The sequence below is a fragment of the Anas platyrhynchos genome, chromosome 5 (genome assembly GCF_047663525.1).
Source record: "Anas platyrhynchos isolate ZD024472 breed Pekin duck chromosome 5, IASCAAS_PekinDuck_T2T, whole genome shotgun sequence".
NCBI lineage: Eukaryota > Metazoa > Chordata > Aves > Anseriformes > Anatidae > Anas > Anas platyrhynchos.
The window spans coordinates 47,256,951-47,270,625 of record NC_092591.1 but is presented as its reverse complement, the minus strand read 5'-3'; positions in this window follow the sequence as shown (position 1 = coordinate 47,270,625).

The following is a 13,675-nucleotide window of genomic DNA, read 5'->3' as shown; positions in this document are numbered from 1 at the left end:
AGTCATTTCTGGTAGATTTAAATTCGTAGTTATTTGGTCTGTTGTTAAACAAAAATGTTTGTTTCAAGGTGTTGCCTTCCTGAATAATCGAAACTATGGAGTCCAGAGACTTTTGAGGGGGGAAAAAAATAAAAAACGAAAGCCTTGACCTCTCTCTTCCAAAGGAAAAAAATAGTCCCATATTAGACTTGTTCATTGACTCCTCTGCCCACCTGCCCTTGCAAAATATTAGTGGAGTTCTTCAGTGTTATTTCATAAACTCTTAAATAGTTGACTGGAGGACAACTTTGACATGAAGGAAGTCACGAAGTATATATAATAAATATCTGTTATGGGGCAATCAACAATAGACAACTTCTACAATAAAGTTGGATGCCATAGGGAGCTATGTCCTAGTCTCCCACCTAAAATATCTTCAAGTGTTGCTTGTATCTGGCTCAGTAGGTTCTGCTGTTATTCTAAAGCTCTTCAAATGCTGAGTTATACTTCTGTGCATGTACAGAAGTGTCTCACTGAGCAATTTTCCTCTTATCATCCACTTAAGGGTGGAGCATATTAGTTTTTCCTCTCTGCCATATTGCCTGAGGGGCCTAATCCCATAGGCATGCTTGAAACAACCTTGACATTCTGTGCTTTTCAAAGAATGTTTATGTTTGTTTTCTTTCTAAAATGGATAAAAGAGGTGTTTCTCCACTTTTTCATGAGAGTGAAAGTATGATGCCCACCCCTCTCCTACCTGCGGTCTGGGTAGTGTCGTGTTCCTCTCTCCTTGGAAGTTGTACCACAGTGCTAAAAAGAACTCAAGAGTGACAGAGCTGGCCTCTAATTTAGGGGGTTTCTTGCTGGGTTCTCAGCTTACTTCTTGAGTAGGAGTTCTATCCCCATTTTAGTTGTCCTTTCTAAATCTTAGATACAATGTTTAGTGATGATTACAAGAGCAAGACTGATATAATATCTAAACCATTACCTTCAGCACCATTAAGTTGTACTTCTGAGCCTGTTCTTGCTTCAGTCTCAACCATGTGCTAGAAAATGGTGTGCCAAGCCTAAGTCAATTGTTCTGATGCTGTTTCTTGACATCCTTCTTGAGGAAATTGCTCTTAAGGAACACGCCTTGTGCATATGCTGTAGAGTTTGAGAAGGTTGGTGATATGTCTCTGAGACCAGAACAAAGCATTTTAAAATGATGAAAGTGCTCTGTTCCCCCTCTGTGGTCATTACTGCCACCTAAAATAAGACAATAATGTGCCTTGAATACTAGAGGCTGGATACTTGTATGCAGAAGTCAAAGACAAGCTCTGACTGAGAAACAATGAAATTATTGAAGACTACAGATGCTTGTGCAATAGAAAGTGGCAACTTTTATGATACTGCTGTAAGAGCCAGCTGGAAACTGGTATGTGATGTCTTAGTGCTTCCACTCTTACACAGTGCTCATTGTGTCAACTACCTGGTAGACTGACATGTACAAGTTGGAGTAGATGCTGAACAAAGCCAACTTGCTAATTGCCTGGTTCTCAACAATGTGTTTGGTGCTGAACATGACAGCTTTGCCTGTTTGCAGCAAAATCAAGAGCCAGGAAGGAGCTCTCTAATGAACTCTTGAGTGCAAGTGGTCACATGGACACGGGGGAATGAAGTGGGGAAGAGGCCAGAGTGATGATTTGACATTTTGTGTGATATGTCATGCAACAGCCAGAGGAGAAGCATTACTGGACCTGGTGATCACCATCAGGTGAACTGATTAAAGAGATCAAGATTAGATGCAGGCTGGGCTGCAGTGATTACTCCATGGGTGGAGTGTGTAACCTTGAGAGATATGGGCCTGGCAAAGAGTCAGGATCCTGAATTTTAGGATAGCAAACTTTCAGTAGTTTAAAGAACTAGTGGATGATATTCCCTGGGAAATTGTCCTTAGAGATAAATTAACTGATGGCAGCTCTTTAAGGACACTGTTCATAGAGCACAAGAGGTATCGGTTCCCATGTGCAACAAATCAAGCAGGGAAGACAGGAAACCAGTATGGCTGAGTAAGCACCTACTGGTCAAACTGAAGTGTAAGAAGGAAACGCATAAGCAGTGGGAGCAGGGACTTATGGCCTGGGAAGAGTACAGGGATGGGATCAGGAAAACCAAGGCACAGATGTAGCTGAACTTGGCAAAGTTCAATATGCAAAGAATAACAGGAAGGTATTCTACAGATACATTAGCCAGAAAGGGAAGAGTGAAGAGAGACCTCTCTGATAAAAAAGATGAGATAATTAATGAGAGAAGACATGGAGAAGGCTGAGGGCCTTAATAATATTATGTGATACGTTGAAAAATCAGAATGTTCACCTTTATTCACATTTATAGTGAGCCAAATAATCTTTCTGTGCCAATTAATCAAGTTGATTTATTTGAAGGTGTTGACACAAAGGTATTGACTAGATCTGTTATTGTGATCTTTGACACTCAGACTACTGAATTTATTAGGCAAATAACAACAGGGGCAATTTTTAAAAATAGTATTCCTTTCCCTTTGGCTTTCTTTATTGTATAAAATACCCAAGAAATGTAATATGAACCTTTAAAATCTCCAACATCATACTCCAGTGTGAATTAGTCTCTGATCTGTTTTAGAAACCCTGTTTCTTAGGGAAGCCATCCTTGTATGGTGACTGGTGATGTGAGTTCTCTTGTGTGTAGAATCATGTTGGCTGGTCTGTATCAAACTTCACAGTACAGTAGCAGTATTAATAATTGACAGATGAGCACAAAAGAGACTGTGTAAGGAAAAGCTGCAACATAAACTTTGTTCTTTATGTTATGCGATACCAGAGGATCTCTCTGATTCTTTAAGTTTGTGAGAGCAGCTTCACTCTGCTTTTGTTTAAATATCTAGAGTAAAAAATACTGTGAATTTTTATTTATCACTGCACAGTTCTTGTGCCAAAAAATGATGTGCTGGTACATGCAGTTTTATACCAGCACAGTATGGAGAACATTGTGTAAGAACAAGCTAATTATGCAAATAAAGCCTATAAGCTCTGCAAGACTTGCCACATTCAGAAATCTACATGACTGTAATTTTTGCTCTGACTCATAATTCCACTTTTGTGAATAGAATTGTGCATGGTAGTTACATACCATTCAGTATGTAACTGGGGCTTGCTTACATGGGCATGCTTACCCATATACAACCTGCTATATCAGCATCACACAGTCAGGTCAAAGCTTCAATTACCTATGTCTTTGGGGCTATCTACAATGATATTTGTTCTAGACACTCTGACAACTATCTAATAAAGGTAGGTGCCTTGGTAAAGCAACACTGATAGCAGCTTTGCATTTTAATGTAAAGTATTTTACAGTTAGCATGTAGTGAGTGATTTTAAGTGCCTTATCTCTTACTACTACATATCATGAGGCATAACGTACTGCTTTACACTGACTACACTGAACTTGACTGGGTCTTTCAAGTTTTGCAGTGAAAAAGCTAAAGGAGATCTTTCCATAGTTGTTATACATTCCTAGCTGTTTAGACTTTAAATCCACTGAATATATTCTCTAGAAATTTATTTACACGCCCAGTTCTAATACAAGTCTGGTGCAGCTTTGTCCTATTCATGCATTCATCACTCATAGAATTAGGCTCATACAGGAAGATATAAAATCAGATTCAATACTGATTAATTACAATGTCTATTTTATTTTCATACATGGACTTATCCAGCGGGGAAAGAGAACAGTCTACAACTTCCTCGTAAGGGGGTGTCGAGAGGCAGGAGACCTTTTCTCCATTAACACCAGTGACAGGACCCGCGGGAACAGGGTTAAGCTGAGGCAGGGGAAATTTAGGCTTGACATCAGGAGGAAGTTCTTCACAGAGAGAGTGGTTGCACACTGGAACAGGCTCCCCAGGGAAGTGGTCACTGCACCGAGCCTGTCTGAATTTAAGAAGAGATTGGACTGTGATCTTAGTCACATGGTCTGAACTTTTGGGTAGACCTGTGCAGTGTCAAGAGTTGGACTTGATGATCCTTAAGGGTCCCTTCCAACTCAGGATATTCTATGGTTCTATGATTCTATGAATAGCAGCAACTCTGGCAACTGAAACTTTTGGTGGCAGTGATTTAAATGGTAGCTTTTCTCAGAATTTAGTCATTCCTCTTCCATCAACCTATTAGGATCTTTGCAGTCACACCCTCTCCAAGTCTTAGTCTGTCTTCTATTCCTCTTGAACTATGAATTAGCCATAGCAACTTTGGCTGGTTACAGTAGATATGATTTTACAAGGCTCTGGGTGCTCATGAAGCTAAAAAAGGATTTGTCCTCTTTTCCTTTTTTTTTTTTTTTTTAAACACTTGTTGAAATGGGCACTAGGGTTATGCACATGATGAAGAAAAAAAAATCAATAATAATACGTATGAAAGCTAATAATATATATGAAAAAAAAATAATTACCACTTTGTTTCTCCATGATATTTCCTTCCTGTGTTTTGAGAGAATGCACATTCCATTAAAAATGTGATTTCAAGCAGATTCCCTTTTTTATCAACATTTTGCTGGGATGAACAGAGGTAACAAATTTCAGACTGTTGTATCTTGCCTTCCATTGGTGCCTGCTCATATTTCTGATGCAGTGTTTCAACACACCATTATGAAACTCCAATTTGCTGAATCAGAAATGATTTTATACATCACCTATACACATGAATGAACAAAGGAAGGGAGGCATGTACGGATCATAAAAATATTCATTATAATAGCTTTAAATGTCAGCTGTGGGACATAAACTAAAAGTTTGATATTGCAGCATACAAAATTTGCTCAATCTATGGGATGATGTAAATTAACCCTGTGAATATAGTTGCAAGCTGTGGGTGTGTGAAAATGAAAGAGAGGTTCTCAGGGTACTTTCTAAACCTTTTTTTATTAATTCACTTGTTTTGACTGTTCTTACCAACTTTGAAACAAAAAACAGTCTTTTGTAAGCTGTGACAACTGATAGCCAGTGAGGTAAAACTCATATACACAGTGTGGAGCTGCCTAATTGCAGAGGCAGCAATCTGTGTACTGTTATGACTCCCAGTTCCATGGTGGGTGTTACCACAACCTGGTGACCCAGCACCTGTGTTTTGGTAATGCTATTGGATTTACATATTACAAGGGGTCAGGAGAAGGGATATCCTGCAAGCTCTAGGTAGGACTTAGACACAAACTGGAGTAACGTGTTGCACTTGTTAGATTAAAAATCCATCCAGCAACAGTCATATTGCTAATGGTATCAGTGTTCCTTTTATATCTTCTTTCCACAGAATGAAGACAATGAAAAACCAAAATTTAGACTTTGAGCTTCACTTATGTTACTTATAATTTGGGACTAATCTTTTGAAAAGTAAAAACAAATACATATCCATTTTTTTCTGACTGAAAAGGTAAAAATGCAAACACACTGTTCAGCTCAGCCCAACCACCAGGCACAGGTGAACCTATTTTTATTGTTATTACTTCCTGAGACTGTGCCTAAATATATCTGAACAGGTATATACTATATTGATTTTGGTGGAGGTAGGATGATTATAGCATTTTAGGTTGTAACATATAATCAGTACAAATGATTGAACAACTGAGACAATCAGAATTAAGAAAGATTTAGATATAGTGTGAACACACATTTAAAACTGTCTCTCATCTCAAATTTTCAAGTAATTTAACTTCAAATATAATCAACCAATCTTTTCAGAAGATTAGTCTAGGAAGACTATACTTACTGCTAAGTTCTGGTTAGTCAGCACTTAACAGTTGTGACAATCAAACCTTTACTTATTTAGTAAAGTCACAGCATCTATAATTATAAAAACATGTTACAATCTCATTTTTGAATTTAAGAAATCAGCTCTCTAGTCTTGCTTTTATTTTCAGGCTCTTGCTCAATTAAGGTTTAAATATAACCCAAAGACTTACAAAGAAGGCAGCAAATAAGAACACGAAGCTGATAAAGCAATTGTCTTGGTATATTTCTAGTACAACCACTATTTAACTCCCCCTTATTCTCTGCTCCACGTTAAGTTGAATTTTATTTATCTATCTTAAATGAATGGATGTAGTAATTGTTGGAGATTAGCCACTGGTTCCTGTTCTATACTCAGATCTCAGGGAAAGCTGAAATAACAGTATGTTGTGAATTTGCAGTACTGGACAAGAGTGAAAAGGGCTGTAACCTAATAAGAAGTTTGGTGGTAAACACAGATAAATGGAGCTTGTTTCCTTGTAATAAGAACGGTGTGTAACTTATTCATTCTTCCTTTTCCAGTCTTATACATTAAAAACTAGTTTATTTAATATATCATTTTAAAATTATTTTTCAGTTTACCACTTACAGTAAGAAACCACATTGGCAACAGCAAGACAAAATATTTGAAGATGGTAGGCTGTATCACAGTGAAAAAATAGATTTGTATGTGTAGGTTCATTTATAGCTTTCTTTGGCTTGATGGTTTTGTAACAACATGGGTTGTTCCTACTATTTGCCTCCTGGCAGGTTAAAACTTGCATTATGATGAGTTAAGTGTGTTTGACTCTTATTTTAGATTTATAAAATAAAATGAAAGATGAAAATCATCCAATTAAAATTGTGTTTCAGTCCCTGCTTCTTAATCCTTTGAATTACACAGAAGACTCCACTTGCCATTAGTTGCTTCTAAGGCAAGTTGCATGACAGATGAAAGGAGGTCAGTGGATTGAAAGCCTGCAAGTTCAGCGTTGACATCTCAGCCTCACAGGTGTTGCATGAGTTTGGAGAATTTTACGTTTTCTATCAATGCCTATTGTTTGCAAGCCTAAGCCATGTATATTAATTTTATTTAGTGTGCAGTTACACATGAAAGCAGGGTTGTATGCACGTTGAGTCCACAGCAATTATCTTATTTATAGTCTGCCTAATGCACACGATAAATGGCCAGGATCAGCACAGTGCTAGGCAAAGAACCACATGCTCACCAATGCCAGTGAATGTCATATCCATGCAGTCATTATCTGGGTGGGGAAATGTCAACTGCTGCAACTTCTTGGAATGGGCAGATCCCCAATCCTGCTGAGCTATTGTCTTCTTTCTCCCTGCTTTTATTCCACAGGTCTTTATTGTCCTTCATGTCAGTAATTTCCTCTTGAGTCCTTGAGGTACTTGCTGCTACTGATTCAATGAATTCTTCACTTCTGCTTCATTTTTAGTTTTCTTACCTTCTGTGAGCCTACTTACATACTTACTTGCATCATCAGCATTTTATTCATTTATTTATTAAGCAAAATTTAATGAAGAAGAAAAAACTAAGGTTCAGCAAACTGAGGCCTACATCACAGACTGCTCAGTCTCACAAAACTGAGCCATGGGCTGTAGTTTCTTTCTTTGGTCTCAATGTTTTTTTGATCCTTGACAGCATGCTCAATCCTGGACTCCAGTATCTGTTGTAAGCCTGCAGAGTAGGCAGATGGTCGTCACCAGCAAGGTCTCCTGTTCTGGAAGCAGTAGTTATGCCAAAATCCTCTCTTTCCTCTACTGGTTCACTCAGGATATAATACTGCTCTGTTCTAACAGCATAAAGCAACTGTTGTCTCTACTTAGTAAGCAAGCTACATCAAGGATAGAAATAGTAGAACATGTAATGGTAGAAGAACTGCTAGAGGATAAACTTAGGTGTTGTTATCAGAAAGAATTATTTCCAGTGATGACTAGCTGTAGAATAACTTCAGATATGACTTTAACTTATTTTGTGAATGCTGTATAATGACTGAAGTTTCTCTTTATTATTCTGCAACTATGGCAGCTTAAGATATTAAACATGCTGCTACACTGCACAATGAAAATTGAGATCTGTACCTTAAGGTTATAGCAAATCTGGCTTTGTATTTTCTTTGGTCTCATTGTGAAGCTTTGCTTAACTAGTATCATACCGTATTAATAACCTTAAAATACAAAAGGTGATTTCATTAGCACTGAACTTTTGCTCTTCTTTAACTTGCAACATTTCTGTACAACATTCTAATGATTTTTGTCACATTAATAATTAAAAGTTATAGTATATTGGAGAGTATATTGTTATGTATCATTCTTCAAGCATCAGTGGTTTGTAATGACATTATGGATATAGATTGATACACCTATTGCAACTGAGATCTGAAACTAATACACTTTTTTTTTTTTTTTAATCTGTTTTGCGTAGGGTTAATAAAAGGCTAAGCCTTATTATCGGCTCAAACCTTAAGCTCATTGCTCCTAGGTGACTGGACTTCACTGCTGTTGCTTTGACTGGTTTCTCTGATTTCTATGTTAACATGCTGCTATTAATTGATCTGTCCTGTTGGTACTATTTTCTAGTCATTCAACAGAAGGAGAAATAATCTTTCCCATTTTTTTCTGCGTATCTCAAATTAGCAGCCATCAAATCTAGGTAACATTCAGTATAGTGGAACTGAGATCAGCAACTGATGGAAATGTCACATCTCCTAACACAATCTGCCTATCCTGTCGCATAACTTGCTAACACTGTTCTTTCATTCTTTGCTCCAGTTTACCTGAAAAGTCTTCTCCTGTCCTTGGGAGTGTGACCAATGGTCTATGATATAATGAGAGGAAGTGTTTGTAACTATGTAAAGAGGAATCTCTAGTATTCTTGCTTTTGCTCTAGAGAACAGGTTGTTTCTTAGAACTCTATGTTTTATAGACTTAGCCCTTCAAAATGCTAAAGCGATAATTGTAAGTTCTCCTTATTAAACAGGTGTTATAATCCAAATAATTATAGACATCTCCTTACCTTCAGGGTAAGCTTTGCACATCTCAGTTGCAATACTTATCTGTTCTCATATTGAACATCTGACAACATGTTCTTGTCCTGTGATTATCTTCTCAGTCAGAAAGGGAAAAAGCAGAGCTAATGTACTGAAAGGTTGCTGTAATAAAAGATCAACTGAGCTATACATTGTGCTCACTATCTCCCGTAACACTAATCAGTAGCTCACTGAGTTTCAGCATTCTCACTGGAATCTTGCTGTTGATTCATCCCCAGGAAGAAATAGAGGTCATTTATGGTTTGCTCGTGGTCCCCAGAAATGATCCTCCCAGATTTTGCTTGGTGGTGGTGGTCAAGATTCTCCTACCTACGACAAGTTTCACTTAAGTGCTAACAGCACACAGAACAAGGACTTCAGTTTCACCTGTTTTTCATTCTGTGATATGTTTGTTTGTTTTGTTAAGGTGCTGTATCTGTAGCAATTCTATACTTTCCTCTTGACTTTTATTCACACCATTTTACTTGAATATATTTTAGCCTTACTGCAGCTAACGTATAAAGACAGACACAGTTTGGTGCTATGAATTGTCCTTGCCTCCTAAGTGACAAAATGTATTGTGTGATAGATTCATCAGGACCAATGATGGTCTTTGCATTGGATCAAACCTTTATCTGATGGGCTGCAGTACTCTGTATTTGTTTTGTCTTTTTCTGTGCATTTTGCACCTTCTGCTGCACAATGCCAGCTTTCTCAGAGTGAAAGAGACTTCTTACATTTTCAGCTTGTGAGGAAGTGCACTGAAAAGTGAGGAGACAGCTTTGAGTTATTTAGTTATGAGGCTATTACACACATCATAAATGACATCTCTTTCTCTATGCTTTTTCTAATAATGATGGAACATGTGAGAGCCCTGAGTACACTAACAGGCCTTAACGACCCTGGCCAGCTTCACTTTTGACCTTTACCCTGCCCAGGGGCTCATATATTTGTCCCATATAAGCTTAGTGTTCGGTCTTCTCTCTCTCCCTGAGCTGCATATTAGGAGTGCTGGGCTTCAGCTCAGCTGGCCCTAGCCATGCACCCCCTATCCCTGACCTGAGGACCTCTCTTATAACCACAAACTATTTTTATGGTGATCTGGCCTCAGTTGAACTTGGCTGTCATCGCAGGTCTGCCCTTCTCTTGGCCTTGAGACAGACCCTGGCTGAGATGGCCCTGCTTGGCTGTGGCCCTCCTGGCTCCCCATCACAAAGGGAGCTGCTGGGCTTTGCTGCATCCCAACAGACTTCTCTTTCTTGATCTGCAGCTATAGCTTGTACCTTGAGTGCCACCTAGGTTTTTCTGTGATTAGCCTTAGCAGCTTCACTGAGTATTTGCAGACTTCTGAGCTGACATGTCCTGTTGTTGACAGGTCATTTAACCTTTTTACTTGCTGAAGTGTCAGAACAGGTGGGTGATCCTGGCATGAATTCCACAGGAAAGATTTTTTTTTTTTTCAGTCTGGATAGAACACTATACATAGGTCCATCCGATATCAAGGAAAAGCTTTAGGAAAAATATTACTAGTTTGCCCTCTTGTGGTACTGTCCTAGAAGTTAGTCCTAGAAGTGGATTGACCTTTCATTCTTTCTTTGTATGAACACCTCTCTGTTTACTGCTCAAGCTGGACCATCTGTGTCCATAACAGATAGCTTAGTGCTTCCTTGGCCTTCTGAACACTCAGTGCCAGCCAGTATTATTCAGACATGACAAAGACAGAATGCAGTTTTGCCTGCCTTTGAGACACTGATAATACACAATACTAGTAGTCTTGTGTTGCTTAACATGGAAATGTTATCCAAAAAATACACTGACCATCAAAGTAAGTGAGAACAGAGTACAGTTCAGTTGGAAGGGACCTACAAAGATCCATTTCCTTACCAAATTAGTGGTCAGTTAAAGCATGCTAATGAGGATGTCAGTGCCTCTTGAACATTGACAGGCATGGGGCATCAACCACCTCTCCAGGAAGCCTGTTCCAGTGTTTTTCCACCCTCACAGAAAAAAACATATTTCCTAATTTTCAGTATGAATCTCCCGTGGTGAAGCTTTGTGCTGTTTCTATGTGTTCTGTCACTGATTACCAGGGAGAAGAGATTGGTGCTTCCCTTTCCATTTCCCCTTCTCAGGAAATTGTAGAGAGCAATGAGGTCACCTCTTAGCCTCCTTTTCTCCAAATTAGAGAACCCAAATGTTCTTGGCCTCTCCTCATAGCACGTGCTTTCCAGCCCTTTTGCCAGATTTGTTGCCCTCCTCTGGACACTTTCAAGGACCTTAACATCCTTTCTATATTGTGGAGACCAGAACTGCACACAGTATTCAAGGTGAGGCCACATCAATACTAAGTATAATTGGAAAATCACCTCTTCTGACCAGCTTGCTACGCTGTATGTAGTGAACCCCAAAATGCACTTTGCCCTCTTGGCTAGCTCATGTTAAGCCTGCTGTCAACCAGTACCTCACTTCTCTTTCTGCAGAGCTGCTCTCTAGCCACGCATTTCCCACTCTGTACCTGTGTCTGGCATTAATCCATCCAGGTGCAGAAACCTGGCATTTACCTTTTCTGAACTTCATGCCATTGTTGATTGTCCAGTTCTCCAAGGTATTTAGATCCCTCTGCAAGGTCTCTCATCCCTGCTGGGAGTCAACAGCACCTCCCAGTTTAGTAACATCAGCAAACTTGCAAGTGATTCATTCAACTTTTGCATCCAGATCACTGATAAAAATGTTGACCAGGACTGGCCCTAGAACTGATCCCTGATGAATATCACTAGTGACCAGCTGCCAGCCAGGTGTAGCCCTGTTTACGACAATTCTTTTGTTAGCACCCAGGATAATCTTCTCCCTAACTTTTCCAAGGATGGAGGTTAGACTAACAGGACTGTAGTTTTCTGGGTCTTCTCTCATACCCTTTTTGTATATGGGTATAACATTGGCTACCTTCCAGTCAGCAGGGACTGGACGTCAGACTTCTAAGACCTTTGGTAAATTGTTGAGGGGGGTCCAACTATGACATCCACCCTCCCTCACTACACCGGGGTGAATCCCATCATACTGCATAGAAAAATCTGTTAACCACTTTCCACAGCCAATTGCCATGTGTAACCTCTGCATCAGCAGCAGAAAAAGAAGTGAATATTTTAAAAGCTGTGTGTAGTAATTCTGCATATGGGTACTTAGCAGAAAGTACTTAAGCAGGGAAGTGGCTTGTGCTTACTGTGCCCATTCAGTGCTTGGCCTTCCACTTCCAGGGTAGATGAAGGCTCTGGTTGCATAAGGAAGAACAGCAAGTAAAGTGAGGTGACAAGTGGCTGGGTCACATATGGGTCCATAGATTCCCTATGGTGTGATGCTGGCAGGACATCAAAATCTGGTTCACTGTGGAAAACTAATGGCAAAATCACAGTGACTGCAGAAGGTGTTTCCCTTGAGGTAAAATTGTAATACCTTAACCTGTTCCAATCTGTCTCATGAATGATGTGGGAACACAGGAACGTTGTCAAAAGTGGATTCCCACTTCCTCATGCAGGTTCTTTTCTGGAATCTCTGAAATCAGTTTGTCAAGCCCCAAGATTCAAGTGACAGAATTCAATAGCTTAGGGCTTTTTAAAGCTTTAAATATTATAAAAAATAAGTGAATGTTTTAAGTACTGAAGTACTCCTACTCTGACCTCAAAAAAACATCTTTTAGTTCTGACTGGTTTTTGGGTTCCTCTTAGGCACTGAGATCAAAGTTTCAACCTCATCTGATCATACAGAAGATGAAAAATTATTGCATCTCTTCCCCTTCTCTCAATTCTATTCATAAATACAGAATTCTACTCATTTTTTTGACTACTGAGGGCTGAACTCAGAACTGCAGAGCTCACAATAGAATAACAAATGCTGGTACCACAACGGAAAATGCATCCACAAGAAAAAAAATAAAAAATAAAACAACTCAGGTCAGTGTCTTGGGCTAAATGCCAAAGCATTAGAAGTAGCAGGAGTGTTTCAGCTCTCTCCTGATTAGGTTAATATCTAGTGGCAGACTATGGAGAGAACGGATATGGTATCATGGTCTTGGAGTAGTTTGCGTCTCCTTTGCTCCCTCTGTATAATATACCCTGTGACGCTCTAGCAGTGGTGGTTGGGACTGACTCCAACAGCCTAGGCTAATGAAATTCATTTCTTTGCCTCAATCTGCAACTCACAAAACCATTGTATGCCTTCTACAAAGGAAAATGTAATTTATGTCTCTGATATACTCAAATTAATTATGTTGCCTGTAGCCTTCTGTCTAAGGACACTGGGAGATCTTGTTTTATAGGTCCTACTTCAAGATTCAAATTATCCAGGTGTAATCCCAGCTGCTGTCAAGCTCTATGTTTAATGTCCAAAAGACAGCACTTGCAGCACTGGGCCAACCAATGTGTTGTGGAGTGCTTTGCTTGTCTGGCATCACCTCTTCCTTAGGTTTATAGTCTGTGAGCAATCAGTATATAAGCAACTAGTAGCTGCCCAGGGCTAAGATTAAACAATTAGTACTCTGCTTGGATCTTTAGAGGTAACCCCCAGGTGTAGTCCAAGGCCTCTGTCTGATCAGGCAGGATTAGGAGCAATTAAGAGAATTAAAATGAAATATGATAGCCACTAATATCCATCATGCTGGGCTACACTTATGAAGACTAAGCATTTTTAAAATGCTATCAATTTCCTCCCATGGTTAACCATCCAGGTGGATCACAGTACATCTGAGGACAAAACATTAGAACATGGTGTCTATAGACATAAAAGAAAAAGAAAACCATTCAATCTCATTAACCTATGTGACAGTAATCCACAAATCCAAGCAAACATCTAGGGTTTGTGCCTCAGCGAGTCA